The sequence below is a fragment of the Lonchura striata genome, chromosome 1 (genome assembly GCF_050655825.1).
Source record: "Lonchura striata isolate lonStrDom1 chromosome 1, ASM5065582v1, whole genome shotgun sequence".
NCBI lineage: Eukaryota > Metazoa > Chordata > Aves > Passeriformes > Estrildidae > Lonchura > Lonchura striata.
The window spans coordinates 118,906,212-118,920,730 of NC_140703.1; the positions used below are offsets into that span (position 1 = coordinate 118,906,212).

The 14,519-nt window shown below is 43.7% G+C and overlaps 1 long non-coding RNA gene across 2 annotated transcripts; it reads right to left on the reverse strand.

Moving 5' to 3' along the window:
• Positions 1–10,326: 10,326 nt before the first annotated feature.
• LOC110474963 (uncharacterized) lies at positions 10,327–14,485 on the reverse strand. 2 transcript variants are annotated; one of them, XR_014957479.1, is made up of 5 exons: positions 14,316–14,485; positions 13,524–13,661; positions 11,243–11,469; positions 10,779–11,037; positions 10,327–10,688 (listed from the first exon to the last, which is right to left on the reverse strand). It is a non-coding gene; the product is annotated as an uncharacterized LOC110474963 (long non-coding RNA). The 2 variants fall into 2 exon arrangements; XR_014957480.1 differs by lacking the exons at positions 13,524–13,661; positions 14,316–14,485 and adding an exon at positions 12,468–12,651.
• Positions 14,486–14,519: the final 34 nt, after the last annotated feature.

Consider the following 14,519-nt stretch of genomic DNA (forward strand, 5'->3'; position numbering starts at 1 on the left):
AGGCAGTGGTCACTTGGCCCATGGCATGGCAGGACTGAGGCTCAGAGGCTTCTGCTTGTGCAGGCTGAAGCCTGGCTCCAAGTCCCAAACAGGAAATCCTTCTAGGACATGCTTAGGCTCTGATTCCCGGATGTTTGCAGAAAGCAAAGGCTTCCTCCATGCAGAATGGAGGTTAAAAATAAAATAAGGCACCTGCTAGTAACATAAATGGCTGGGGCTGGAGGGAAAGTGAGGGGACAGCTCTCCCTGAGACAGGAAAGTCTTTTTTCATGTGAGATCCCAAGTTTGCCTCTGCTAGAATTCCTTTACAAACCATGAAAGAGAATCCATTAAATCCATGAACAGAGAAAGAGCTGCAGGATCATTTCACCTACAAATGGAGCTGGTACCTCAGTTGTTCAGCTCTGTATTCACAGCCAGGACAAGAGGAAATGCTCCTGTGAGCTGCTTCTGGATCCAACCCAACTAGAGAGCTTTGAACCTCACAGTGGAAGAGTTCTTCTGCATTCCCTGTTTGTCTGGATGAACACAGAGCTCCTGTCACACAAAGTTATCTCAACAGGCATACATTCCTGTGCCACAGGGGCTGTTCTTGAAGCCCTGAATGTAAGGTCCTCTCCCTGGGCTGCATGTGATGAACGCTTTTAAGGTAGAGCAGGTAGAATTCAATTTGTTGATGAGAATGTTTACACTCTTGGAAATTTGGTGACGCTCTGGCAGGTATTTTTTAAATAGCACAGTAGAGGCAGGTTTTAAATGGAAGAAGAAAGATCTAGGGCTGTCAGATGATTCATTCCCTCACCTCAGAGAAGTTTCAGTTGAACCCAGGAGCACCTGCCATACCTCACAGATGTGTATCTAGCTAGTTCTAAAAGTCCACCCATAATGAAGATTTCATAAAATTGCCAGTCAATCTCTTCAGTGCCAAATTTTCTTTACTATTATTTAAACATTTTTTCTTGTACGACCTGTCATGACCACTGGAAGTAGATTGTTCTCTTTGCAACTGTGCTTTACAAATCAAGGTGGTCATCGTATCTTTTCACTCTTCTCTAATCTAAATTGCCCAGAGCATTTGATCTTTTCATATTGCATTTTCTGAACCTCTCATTGTTCCCTCTGGACATTCAAATTTTTCTACATTCTCTGGGGTGCACTGGCACACAGTACTGGACACAGTCTGGCTGTGGGCCTGATCACAGCAAAGCAGGGCCAGAAATGTTAGTTCATGCATCCTGCAAGTCATATTCCTGTTTATACCATCTCATATACAATGTTATTTTGTTTTTACAATATGCCCTCAGTTGATTAATATTCAGCCTACAGGTGCCTATAAACCAAACTGTACAGACAGTTTTTCCTCTATCTGTACAGTATATTGTTCCTATTAAGCAGATAAACTTCCTACCAAGGAATAATGATGATGATGATGATGATGATGATGATGATGATGATGATGATGATAATTTTAAAATTTTTGTCAATGTTTTTAGTATCTTGACTAATGATCCTCAAGGAAATATAAACTGACTAAGCAGAAGGTCACAGAACAGCAGGAAAATTCTGTTACTGCAGCATTAAGATGCAAACTTAATGTTCTATATTTATAAAGATTGTAGAAAACTGAAAATGGCCAGAGTCATAAGAATGAGTCAGGATGCAAGGAACAAGCTTCTATGCAAATACCTTTAGTAAGGTTTTAAAAAGTAGTGATTTCTAAGGATCTCTAAGAAACATTTTTAATTGTTTCAATAATAATAATGTTTCAATCTAGCAAATAAAGGTGTAACAGGAGACATACTGCAGAATTGAAGTTATACAAACTGAAAGGAAAGAGCAAGAGTTCAGTGGAAGGATTAATTAACCACTAGAAACCATGAAAAAGACATAATAGATCCCTAGCACAGTTGCGCATCTTGGCTATAATAAGGGTACTGGGCCAGAAAACTTGCACCACATGACCCCTGAGATCACTTCCAACCTGGTATTCTCCAATTCTACAACTCTGTGGCTCTTCTCAAGAGGTAGAGTCTGTCCCAGAGCTTCTGTGATCTTTGTGATTCCCAAAGGACGTGGACAGTGCTATCAGTCCTGGTGTCTGAACGTGAGTGCTGCCTGCCCCATGAAACCCTGCCCAAAGCCATGGCTGAACTGTGTCAAACCAAGGAATTATTCTATGAGGACCGGGAATGAGAGAACAATGAGAAGGAAACCGTCTAATTCACGTACATGTGTGAGCCAAGACTAAACTGAAATCAACATTTCCAGAGGGTGAGATGACTGAGCCGAGCCCTGTGCTGCTGACTGCTGTGCTTCCTGTACTGGCTTCTTCCACTCTCCTCCTCCGAGATCTCTCCATCCACGTTTGCAGCAGGGTGACCTCATTTGGCAGCAGTTCTGCCAGCGAGCGCTGACTGAAGCGCACCGCTCTCACCGGTGCCTCTTAGCAAGCTGCTTGCTAAGGCCTGGACTTCCTCCCTGGTAGCAAACAAGTCTCCTTCTGTTCCCCTGAAAATCAGCTGGGAGGAAGCAAGATGGGGGGGTGGTTTCCGAAATGCCGTGGATTGTGATTACAGACACAGCCTCGGAATCCGTGGCTGGGGGCAGGGGCAGGGGCTGCGGGGGAAATCCAGGGTATTTCTGCATGAGGTGACACATGCCTTTGCTGTTCACAAACAGGTATGAGCCTGATAGCAAAGGACCCGCTGATTCCGGTGAAAGGAGCAAAACAATTTGTGAATTAGCCCTTCCTAAAGAACATGGTTTTCGCTTTGGAGGACTTTTCTATATATAGTGAGGTGATTATTTCAGAATGGAAAATGTTTGTTCAGGAAGGAAAGGCTCTGAGATCAGTAGAGTCAAATCTCACCCACATGCTGCTGACTCCATTGGATTCTTCTGCCCAGCAGTAGGGACTCGGGAGAATTCTGCAGGGGTGAAGGTACTGTCCAGGAATTTCCCACTTGCACCAAATTTATCTGTGCTTAAGCTTTGGTTCAAGCTCTGGTCTGCCACTCCATGGCAGATCTGAAGTAAGATCTGATGAATTCTCCAGGGGAAAAAAATGCAGATGGCTTGACCTTCTTTTTCCCCATGACAAACCATGTTTATCATCCACAACTGTTGCGCACTGGGATGCAATGACATCCCACAAATACTCTCGACTGCAGATGCCAACAGCAAATGAGAGCAGTGCACACTGAGCAGACAGTCTGTGCAGAATGTGCCATGTGCATGCATCAGATGAAGCGATAAGATACCACAAATAGGATGGGGAATTATCTGTGGAGAGGATCATGAACACACACACGGAGACACAGAGACACACACACAGACACACACACACAAACATCAACACACACACACACACACACACACACACAAAGACAAGGGCCGCCAGACCAGAGGAAGGCAGAATGAACTGGTATGGTGCAGCTCCATCTTGTGGGAGTTTCTATCGGACACAATGCTGATATCAGGAATATTAGCTATCTGGGGTGTAGCATTGCTTGTGAGTCCCAGACACTGATCAGTGCCTGCTAAACATATTGTGTTTGAAATATTTTAAAAAGCCAAAATAACAGATTGCCACCTTGCAGTTTAAGATACCATGATGCACATAATCTGACAAATGTGACCATTAGGTAATATCATGTGATCCAATCCAAGTCACAATCCCAAAACATCCCCCAGGTTAAAACTGCACATATGAGCCTATCATTCCTTTAAAACTTACTCAGCCCTCCAGGCTAAATCCCAGCCCTGTTGCTCCTCCAACAACAGAATCAGGCTACAAACCACTACTTTGCTGATCCTGTTTTACACCTTAAGGGCTATAACTGATGCAGAAGAAAATTTGGCTTATGAGTCAATTTAATGATTTAATTATCCAGAAATAACTCGGGCCACTGAGAGGTGCTGGGAGATGAGAGAAGGGACAGGTAATTCAGGGGGAATATAGAGATGTTATCCAAGCAAGAAGAAAAGGGGTAGGAAAAACCCAAGCCCACGTGGAGTCAAATATGGCAAGAGATGTGAAGTGCAATAAGAGAGGCTTCTGCAGATCTGTCTGTAGCAACAGGAAAACTAAGGAAAACATGGACCCATGAGCAAACAGGGCAAGCATCCCAGTGCTGAAGGACATGGAACAGCAGCCTCCAGGGATTGCAGGCCTCTGAGACCAAAGGGAAGCTTGAGAGCAAGGTATATATACTTTCAGTGCAGCAGACTGACATAGGGACCACTTCTAACAGACACCTGAAAGGATGTATCCATGGGTAGTGAGGGAGCTGGGTAACATCACTGTGAGGCCACCCATGATTTTCTTTGAGAGGCCCTGTGATGAAGGGAGGCTTCCGACAGCCGAAGAAAGCAAAATATCCCTCCTATCTTCCAGAAGAGCAAAAAGGAGGATCCAGGAAACTACAGGCCAGTCAGTACAGGCCAGTCAGCCTCCCCTCTGTCCCTAGAAAGGCGACAGAGCAAACCCTCCTGAAAAGCATCTCCAAACACAAGAAGGCACAAAGGTGATTGGGAGCAATTAGCAAAGATTTTAGCTCAGCTGGTGAGAGCATGGTGCTAATAATGCCAAGGTTGTGGGTTCAACCCCGATACAGACCATTCACTTAAGAGGTGGACTTCCGTGATTTATAAAGAGAAAATCATGCTCAAGTAACCCAATAGCCTCCTACAAGGAGATGATTTAGGGTAGGAAAGGAGATCAGCACATGTTGGTGACTCAGCTTCAGTAAGGCTCTAGTCAGGAAGGATAACCATAGTCACAATTCCACAGTGATTTGTATTGAAAGGGACTTAAAAATCGTCTAGCTCCAGCCCTCCTGCCATGGACAGGGACACTTTTCAGACGTTGCTTCAGCCAAACTGGCCTTGAACTCTTCCAGTTCTCTCTAACCAGATGGGTTAAACCCTTCTCACATCACCTTTATGAACCTGCATGGGATGATTTTTCCTCCTTTCATTTAAATTGAATGACACCTTAGGTAACTGCAGAGAATGTCAGTCCCACAGCTAGTGCACAGAGTCACTGATTTTAAAGCCAGCCACTGATTTTAAAATTTTCTTTTTTCCCCACAAGCTGTAGTGTAATTTTATATTTAACATTTCAAAGTTTGTGATACTCTTCTCCTCTATGATATTCTCTTTGATGACCAAGAACAGAGTCCTATCTATTATTCAGGATAGAAGTCTTTGGCAGTCACTAATTTGTCACAGGGTCACAAGCTCACAAAGCAGACAAGGTACAATTTCCAGTTTATAGCATTTATACTTGCCTGCCTTACAAAATTTAAACACTTTCCAGAAGCTCATCAGGCAATACTATAAACCTCTCTAATGGGCTCTACCAGCAGTGTCCATGAGGTGAGGGATACAGTAAGAAAGATGTAAAAGCTGGGGCATGTCTATAAATCAAATTATGTAATGCCAAGAATCTTCAAGTAAGTAGATCTGCTTCCAAACAATAAATCCTCCTTACGTGGTCTTTCTAAAAGAATCAAGGCAGAGAGCATTGAACCCTGATAACTGACCAAACAAGCCATAAATTTGTCAATTTATGGCCCAGTCAGCACTCTGATTCCCATTCTGTATTTTTACAGTCTGAAATTGCAATCAGTTTTGCTTGTGTAGTTGTTGCTGTTGTTGAACTGAGGCCCAATATTCTGTTGCCCTTGGCTTAGGTGTCAGACTTCCCTGTATGAGAAACTACTTGAGAAATCTAATAGAGAGAAACCTAGAATCCATAGAAATGAAGAGGCTGAATTCTGTACCTCAGAAGCATGTTGTTAACAGCACAGGTGTAAGGAGTGTGTGGAAATGCTCATTTTTCTGATGGAAACAATTGGAATTTAATTTTCATTTGATTCTTACATTGTCTCTGCATTCCAGAATGGACAGAAGGGGCATACATAACTGCAGCAATTGATAATGGATGCAATTTTTAATCAATTCTACCACATTAGAGGTGAAATATTTGGTACATATCCAATGCAGTAGATATATTTAGGGAAGATTTCTTAAAAAGTGTTTTGAACAATTACTGGTCTTTTAGATTGAATGTATCAGAATGCAATACTCTCCTGGATGCAATCTTATAAACAGACCAATTCAGATCAAAAGCAGGATACATAATTTAACAGCCTAAGTAATTAACAATATGAGCAATTTAACTAACGATATTGTACATTTCTGGTGACTGGTAACTTCTCAGTGAAAACACGCTTGTCAGGGGCTTTGCTTTGGGTTTCTTTTTGTTTTAATTTTTTTGTTTATGTTTTGGTGGGTTTTGTTTGTGGGGTAGGGTTTTCTTTTCCTGATATATGTTATTAAATAAAGGAAAAGATAATTCAGTGAAGTTCTATGGCATGTGTTTTACAAGATGACAGTCCAATTCACAGTATTCTTTCTGTCGATTTGGGATTTGTGAATGCTAGCAACTGCATCGCTGAGTAATTTAAATTCTGAAGATAAAACCCAGTTATATGTGTGTTTAGACTGTAGATCTTAAGATTACAAGACATAATTAAACAGAAGACTCAAGAAGATTCAAGGATTAGAGTTTTTCAAGGATAAGAATATTCAGTGTTACATTATCATGGATTGCAAACAAAAAAACCCCAGCTTAATTATGTGACCACATCTCTGCTCTGCCAAAATCTATCCTCTTTTAGTTTAAAACCATTATTCCATGTCCTGTCACTACAGGCCTTGGTTAAAAGGTATCTTCGTAGTTCTCATAAGCTCCTTTTAAGCATAGAAAAGTTGTAACAAGGTGTCCTGGGAGCCCCCTCCCCTCCTGGCTGAGCTCCCCCAGCTCTCCCAGGCTGTCCCCAGAGCAGAGGGGCTCCAGCCTTGGGACCATCTCCGTGGCCTCCTCTGGGCTCCCACCAGCAGCTCCCCATCCTTCCTGCTGGTCCCCAGAGCTGGAAGCAGTCCCACCTGGGCAGAGAGAGGAGAATCACCTCCCTGGAGCTGGCCCCAGGACCAATGGGTTTTCTGGGCTGCCAGCACACACAGCTGGCTCACAGCCAGTGTTCCATCCACTTGTATCCCCAGTCTTGGCAGGACTGCTCTCAATATCTCCATCCCCAGCCTCCACTGGTACTGGTGGTTGTCCCATTCCAGGTTCTGTGGCTCCTTAATGAAGGCAAAATATGATCTTAAGCAACTGAACATTCTTCATTCATCCTGAAACTGAAAAACTCGAAAAAGTGTTCAAAGCAAAATCACGTGAACAGGGAGCACAACAGTAGAGGAATCAGAAAAATCTGTGTGGTTTTTTAATCTGAGCAGGTAGGTTCAGATGGCATTAGGAAGCATTTCTTTAACAGAAAGGCTGGTCAAACACTGTAACAGACTTTCTAGAGAGATGGTCAATGCCCCAGGCCTGTGGCTGTTTAAGAGGCATTTGGACATTGACCTTAATGCCTTAAAGCTTTAACTTTTGGTCAGCCCTGAAGCAGCTGAGCAATTGGATTAGATGATCCTTGCACATCCCTTTCAAGTGGAACTATTCTATTCTAATAGAGAAAAATATTTTCTGGTTTCATTACTGTCAAAGGTGAAGGACTTTTAGCACCTTCCCAGGTCTGTTCCACCCCGTGTCCAGGTCTGCACTTAGAAAGGCTACATCTCCAACATCACCCACCTAAGGAGCCCTGGGACCTGCAGTGGCTTCAGCAGCCTCTGTCACAGCCGTGGGACACGATGAACAATATGCAGCTTTTAGAACTTCATGATTGTGAGAAACATTATCCTTCACCTGTTTTACACACTACTGCAGATCTTTGTTTTATTTGTACAATTGATTATTGCTCAAATGAAGAAGCAAAACATAAGGGTTAAGTGTTGTTTACAGAAAATTAACACATCTCATAGCACGTACTTTGTGTCTGAGTGATTTTGTGCACCACAGGTTTTATGTTCACTCTTGCTGTAGCCTGTAGCCTTGGAGACTGAGATACAGAGCCCATCATGCTGCAAAGTCACTACTTGTACAAACATCACCTACAAACTTCATCTTCCCTTCTAGAGCAAATAATTAGTGACATAAATTCTTTGAAATTCTGCGCCTTGAAGTCCTTGGAGTGTGTTACTTGAGATTTCAATAACAAAACAGGCAAGAAATTTCTGCATTAATGATGGGGAGAAGAAAGAGAAAAATTAAATGAGGCGGAGAAAGAAGAGGTTATTTCCTGTTCCTATCCTGAGGAAGGAAGCAGAGAGCTCTTACAAAGAAACAACTGGGCACAGGAGGAGGAAAGAGTTTGAGGAACGAGCTAAAACAGGTGAAATCCACCTGAAATGAAGGACAAGGAAATAAGCCAAACTTTGAACCTTCCAATTTTAAATTAGGAAGATGGCAAAGTGCAAATGGGAGGAACCAGTGCAAGAGGTGAAGGAGATCCTAGAAGTCTTCAAAGGCTGAGGATTTTTGGGGTTTAGATTTTAATGGAAGAGATGGAGAAAATTAATCAAGGGTAGAGAACATCAGAGCATGAAGAGAATTAATCAGTGGAGAAGTGTGAGCCATGGCTGAGCAGAAAAAGAGAAAGAGCCAGGAATTGAAAAAAGAAAGCCTGGCAGGGTGGATCTGGTGACAGCAACACCAAAAAGCTGAACACAGCACTGCTCTGAAGAGGAGCTGAAAGGAAGCAGAGCAGAGGGAAAGGCAGCAATGGAAAAGCAGCAGTGCAGCACTCTCCTGGCACCTGACTCAGTTCAAACAACAAAAGTTATCAATTTAAACCTGAAAAATGTCAAATAAAAGCATTGAAGCTGCTAAAGGGCTCAGGACATAGACAGGGAGACCATGAAGGTGCCATAGACAGATCCATTTCTTACAAAGCACATTTCATAAACAGCAGGAAAAAGCAAGGTGATATTAAAATCAGCAAAATGACTGGTTGAATAAGCAGAAAAGATGGAAAGAAATATTAATCAAATTAAGGGGGACAGAAGGAAGCAGCAGCTCTTGCAAATAGATGTAGAATTTAAATTTATACTTACCATGGGAAAACAAAAACAAGGCAGAGAAAGGAACTAGCAAATGCAATGGGAACCACTAACAACAGATAAGGGTAACAAGATGGAAAACTAGCATCAGCAAGATGGGAGGAATAAAAAAAGTAAGAATGGCATATAAACAAGAACCCTCCCTCAAAGCATTTGAAAAATACTAACCAGACACTTTCATGGTAAGACCTCAGGGTGCACGACTGTACCAGAGGCAAAGTGCCTGATTGCAGGGGAAGGCATAAACATTGAGACTAAACGGAATTTCAAGAATGTCTTCCTAAGGGTTTGTTAAACTATGGGAGACAGCAGAAAAAGTACTAGAAATTATAACTATGTGTTAACAGTCCATAAAGCTACAAATTTATGAAAAATGTATAAAAACCAAAAATCTTTAGGCATCACTCCAGCAAGGACCCCTTCCCACAGGATAAGAACATGCTCCATTGCTGCAGTCCCCCTCCATGTGACAGACTGGATCAGGACTGCACTGTTTATCAAGCCCTGCAGCTGCCAGCAAACTGTCTGCTCTGCACTGGTGGCAGAAAATTAAAACCTTCCTTGATGCTGCTTTCTCCTCTCAGAATAGAAAGTGCCTTCCTCCCCATTATGAAACCCATTCCCAGCCCAGAACAAAGGCTGGAAGTTTCTGGCAACTGCAGATCTCACCACAAGAAAGCAGGGGCCAGCACAATTTATACTGTTTCCTCTCTTGCCATCCACGTGTGGGGCCCCAAAGTGATGACATTGTGGCTCAGATGCTGTAAGGCCAGACTCATAGACCAGAGACTCCCTGGAGACTGAATAGATGTCTGTGCCAGGTTAGGAGATCCTGGAAGCAGAAATAACAGCAGGATGAAACTGTGAGAAGATATTGCAGAACTTCCCATTTTACAGACAGGGAACTGAGACAGAGGTGACGAGGAAACAATGGAAAAGCCAGATTTTTGAAAGCTTTCAAGTCATCAAAGAAACTGTGAAACAGTCAGTGTGTAACCTGTGCATTTGGAGAGAAGAACAAGGCAGGGTCTTTATCTCTTAAATACAAATGGAGCTCTGAGAGGCTTGAATCTGCTGATCAAAGCAGCTGCAGGAACAGCACCCCAAACACCAGGTCCCTAAATACAGGTGTAAAGGTTACTTCTGCAACTTCAGCTTCCCACAGTGGAAGATAAAGGCTTCTGTCTTGCTCAGTAACTCTTTGAGAAAACTCACACTGTGCAATAACTCAAACTGCAGTTTGGCCTGTACAGATGATGCCTAGAGAGGCAGACCTAGAACAGAGGCTGGAGAGAGTCAAAGGAATAAAGCAGGCATTTATTAAAAGGCCTTTAAAGAATACACCTTGGGCAGTACAAGAGCCTGGCTGTGGCTACACCCAAGATGGACCCTGGGTCATGAGTTCTCACACTTTTATAGGTTTTGGTCCAGTTCCGTATTGGGGTTCATTGTCCAGTTACAGCTCCAGGTTATGAGGTCCCATCCTCCCAGGTTGCTCTCCTCAATTCCCTGTTGTTTGCACTTTTTTGGGGCTGAAGCTGCACCGGTGTCCTTGGTTTTGGGGCTGGAAAATGATTGTTTTGTGTGACTGAGCTGTGAGGGGAGCTTGCTGACACTTTATATGAAGTTCAGAGTAATTCACTAAGGCAGTACAGAATCTGGAAAATATGACATTTAAAACTTAAGGCATCAGACAGAAAAAGTAAATTGATGCAGTGTTTCAAGGTCTCTGAACAGCACAGACATACCTGCAACAGAGCAGCACTTGCAGTCTCCGTTTATCAGGAGTACCATGCTATGAGTACAATCCATGTTTATTCATAAAATTAAGAGAATCACTGAATGTAAATGCAACAGATACACTTGGTAATGTGTCCTTAAAATAGGGAAAGCAGCAGGTAGCCCAGGAGCTCTGTGGTAGGTGAACAGATGAAGAGTGCTCCCAGTGAGCAAAAGGAAGGCAGGTGGAACTCAGCATCCCTTGATGTGGAGCTTGAGAGTGTCCTCCTGCAAAAAGACATAATTTTCAAAACTAGTAACTTTTCCAAAATTACTGATTCCAGCAGTGCCTAAAGTCAAGCTCTTATCCTTCAACATGAATTGGATAACACAACTTTAAGAAGTTCTAAATTACTAATGTTTAGATTTTAAAAGACCACAATATTGCATAAAATTGAAAAGGGAAGCAAAATATCCTGGGATAGCAACATACCCCCACTGGTGGTATTCCAAACAGGCATAAATTACATTTCCTGGAAATGTACATTGGCTGTAGAGTTAATGACAGTCAGCATTCACTCTGATAATGTGTGGCCAACCCTTCCATTATTCTGTCCAGGGCTGATACTGTCAAATTGAACAATTCCACAAGACATGTCATTTTCATCCTATAAATATTAGCACATTGGTACTTCCCTCAGATCTTCTGGTCCAAGTTCTCTGCAAAACAAGAACAACAGAAAAACAAAAACTCCATCTTCAGCATTCTTGTTTGCCACATCTCCTCAAGTGTTGGTTCACAAATCTACATCATTACACCACCAGTGCAAAGCCTATCCCTCTGGGTTAGCATTTCAGCACATCCATATCTCTACTGTAGTCTCCACAAGGCAATAAAACAAACCACTCTTGAAAGTCCTCACAACTGTTTCCTGCACTTCCTAACTTCTGTGACAAGACAGAGGATGATTGTTTCTTCTCTCCACTTCTGACATCACGGCCATTATATCTAAGGATATCTTCTAAAATTCCTTTCTATCACTTTTTTCGATGGAGACAAGATTCCAGCGAACATCAAAGAATGAGAAAATCAGTTTTTTCCTGGACAGTGATGGGGTTTTTTGGAGATGTTTACATTCTTAATGACCAGGAAGCAAGTCTCCTGTGACCAAGTTCCTGTGATTGCTTTCAGTGATCAAGGCCAGGTGGATGGGGTTTTAAGCAACTGGGTCTAGTGAAAGCTGTTCTTGCCCATGTCAGAGGGGTGGACTAGACAATTCTTAAAAGTCTCCTCCAACCTAAATTTTCTGTGATTCTGTGACTGTATCTTATTTTATTACTCACAGCCTTTTTGATGACACAGATGTATTTTGTGCAGTGTTTATACTGTACACTCATGACTTCCATATGTATAACTCACAAGTTGTGTTGCTTAGCTCTGTATTTTGCTGCCCTTAGCCAGACAAGGGCAGTAAATGCCCCATCACTGAGGCCTCTCTGTGACATTACATTACAATAAAATGATTGAGATCTGAGGCTCAAACCATATGTTCTCCCAGATCAAAATCTTACCACATTGTCCTAGACTGGCAAATGAATACAGCCCTCTACTCTTACAGTAATGGGGAGCAACAGGACAACATCCATAATGCTACAACCAAGTATTTTAGCTAGCAATGCTTCCATAGCACAGCACTCCTGCTTAGGAAAATACCGACCTGTAACTGTTCCCCAGGTGCAAGCCCATACAGACACCATGCTGATAATCAACTGGTAACATTCATCTTGCACCTGAGTGGTTGGGAAAGCAGAGCAGGTAACGGGAAATGCTTATAGAGAACCAGAAGCACACATCTCCTGTTGGTGAGTCAGCCCGTAGAGACTCAGACTTCTTTGGTTCACCTGGAATTAAAGTGCCTTCACCCTGTGGGTACAGAGTGCCCATCTATGGGGACAATATCACCCATTCTCCTCTGTCCTTGAGCAGTGCTGGTGTGTCCCTCTCAGGCTGGGCAGCCTGGCTGTGACTCTGGAGTGCTCCCTGCTCCTCCTTTGTGGTTCTGTAACATCAGCTCTGAGGTCAGGTAGGCAAGGCCCCCTCCCAAACATGAGGGATATAGATAGCTGCTGCAGCAGATGTTTTTCATTGTGCACCTCCCCCTCTGCACCCAGTGCGGGTGGGAGCAGCATGGGGCCCCATGCTGACCTGCTACGTGTTTCTGTTATTTGGGGTGAGCTGTGCATTCCTCACATGATTTGAATGTCATGAATGTCATCCCTGGGGGGGATCCTTCGAGGAGTGGGACACACAACAAGAAATCTGGAGGAGATTCCTACCTGTGACAGCAATCAGACCACAAAATACCTTTCCAAAACTATTAAGGACATAGAAACAAAAGTCCCATCCTCTTTCAAATGAGAGCCTGAAAAAGTCGTGAGTGATTACAGGATTTTATATCTGTGACAGCTAAGGATCAGACACTGACAGACCCAAGAAGGGCTTCACACTGCCTTCTCATCCTTTAACATGGAAATCTGACCCAGATTCCCTTCTTGGCATGCAAATGTGGTATCTTGTGGTACCTTGTATGTGGTATCAAAGTAGAATAATCTCCCAGATTGCTCCACCCCTATTCCCAAAACAATTTGGGTCTGTGTTAAACCCAAGATGCCCAGTTCATGTTTCAGTGTCAGCTCAGAGTTTCCACAGAATATTGTTAGGGATATAGAAACACAGGACTGAAAGGACTTCAGGAATGGCTGGAGGCACTGACCTCAGTGGCCGTTCCCCAACTTGCTGCCATGCATTTTAATCCATCACAAATTTCAGGCTGCCAGTGTAATTGGAAATCCTGCAGGTTCTGAAGGGCCAGCAGGATAAGCTAGCATTCCCTGTAAGTTTTAACCTGTAACTAAAGCAAAATATAATTTCCAGATCCATAGCTCTGCTATGACAGGATCAACAAAATCATGAACAGTTAGGAAAAGGAAACTTGAAGGAAAGGGAAGCTTTCATGCCTGCAGGAACAGAACACCCATCTAGAATACAAATAGAAATACAGGAGATCCCGCAAGGCTCTGCATCCTGTGCTGTAAATGTGGCCACTGTGCTGGCTGCCTCAGAATCTGCCAGGAATCACCAGGAAAGCAGTGCTAATAAAAATGCATGTCGGAGAAACACTTCCATGTGGTCGTTGGTTAAATCTAGCACTGGGCTGAGGACTGAGCCTTATGGTCCCAGTAATAAATATACATAGTGGTCAGTATGCCACTCTAAAAGAGACACTTTGAGACTGTAATTTATTTAAAGCAAAATACACTAATTTGTGGGTTGCAAGATGTGTAGAGACACTGAATAGAACAATGGCTGAATAGACTGAATAGACTACCTCTACCACTACCACCAGACTATCACCGCTCCTCTGTAACGCCCGGTAAAAATCCCGAAGAGGAACCCTCCCCACGGCCGCCACGGACACTCCTCCGGCCCTGCCCAGCTGTGCTCAGCACGGCAGCCTGGGAACGCAGCTGGGTCTCCGGACAGCCGTGCAGCCAGCAGAGCTTACCGCGCCGGAGCCGCCCGGTGCCCGGTGAAATGCGTGCCTGGTGCCCAATGAGCTCCGAGCCGGCTGCGTTCCGTGCCCGGTGCCCGGTGCGCTCCGTCTCTCTCCCGACGAGCGGCGCCGCCCGAGGTCCCCCCACCGGTGGGAGGCACCGGCAGTGCCGGGGCGGCCCCGCGAGGGGGCGCGCGCTCCGCGCTCTCTGCGTCC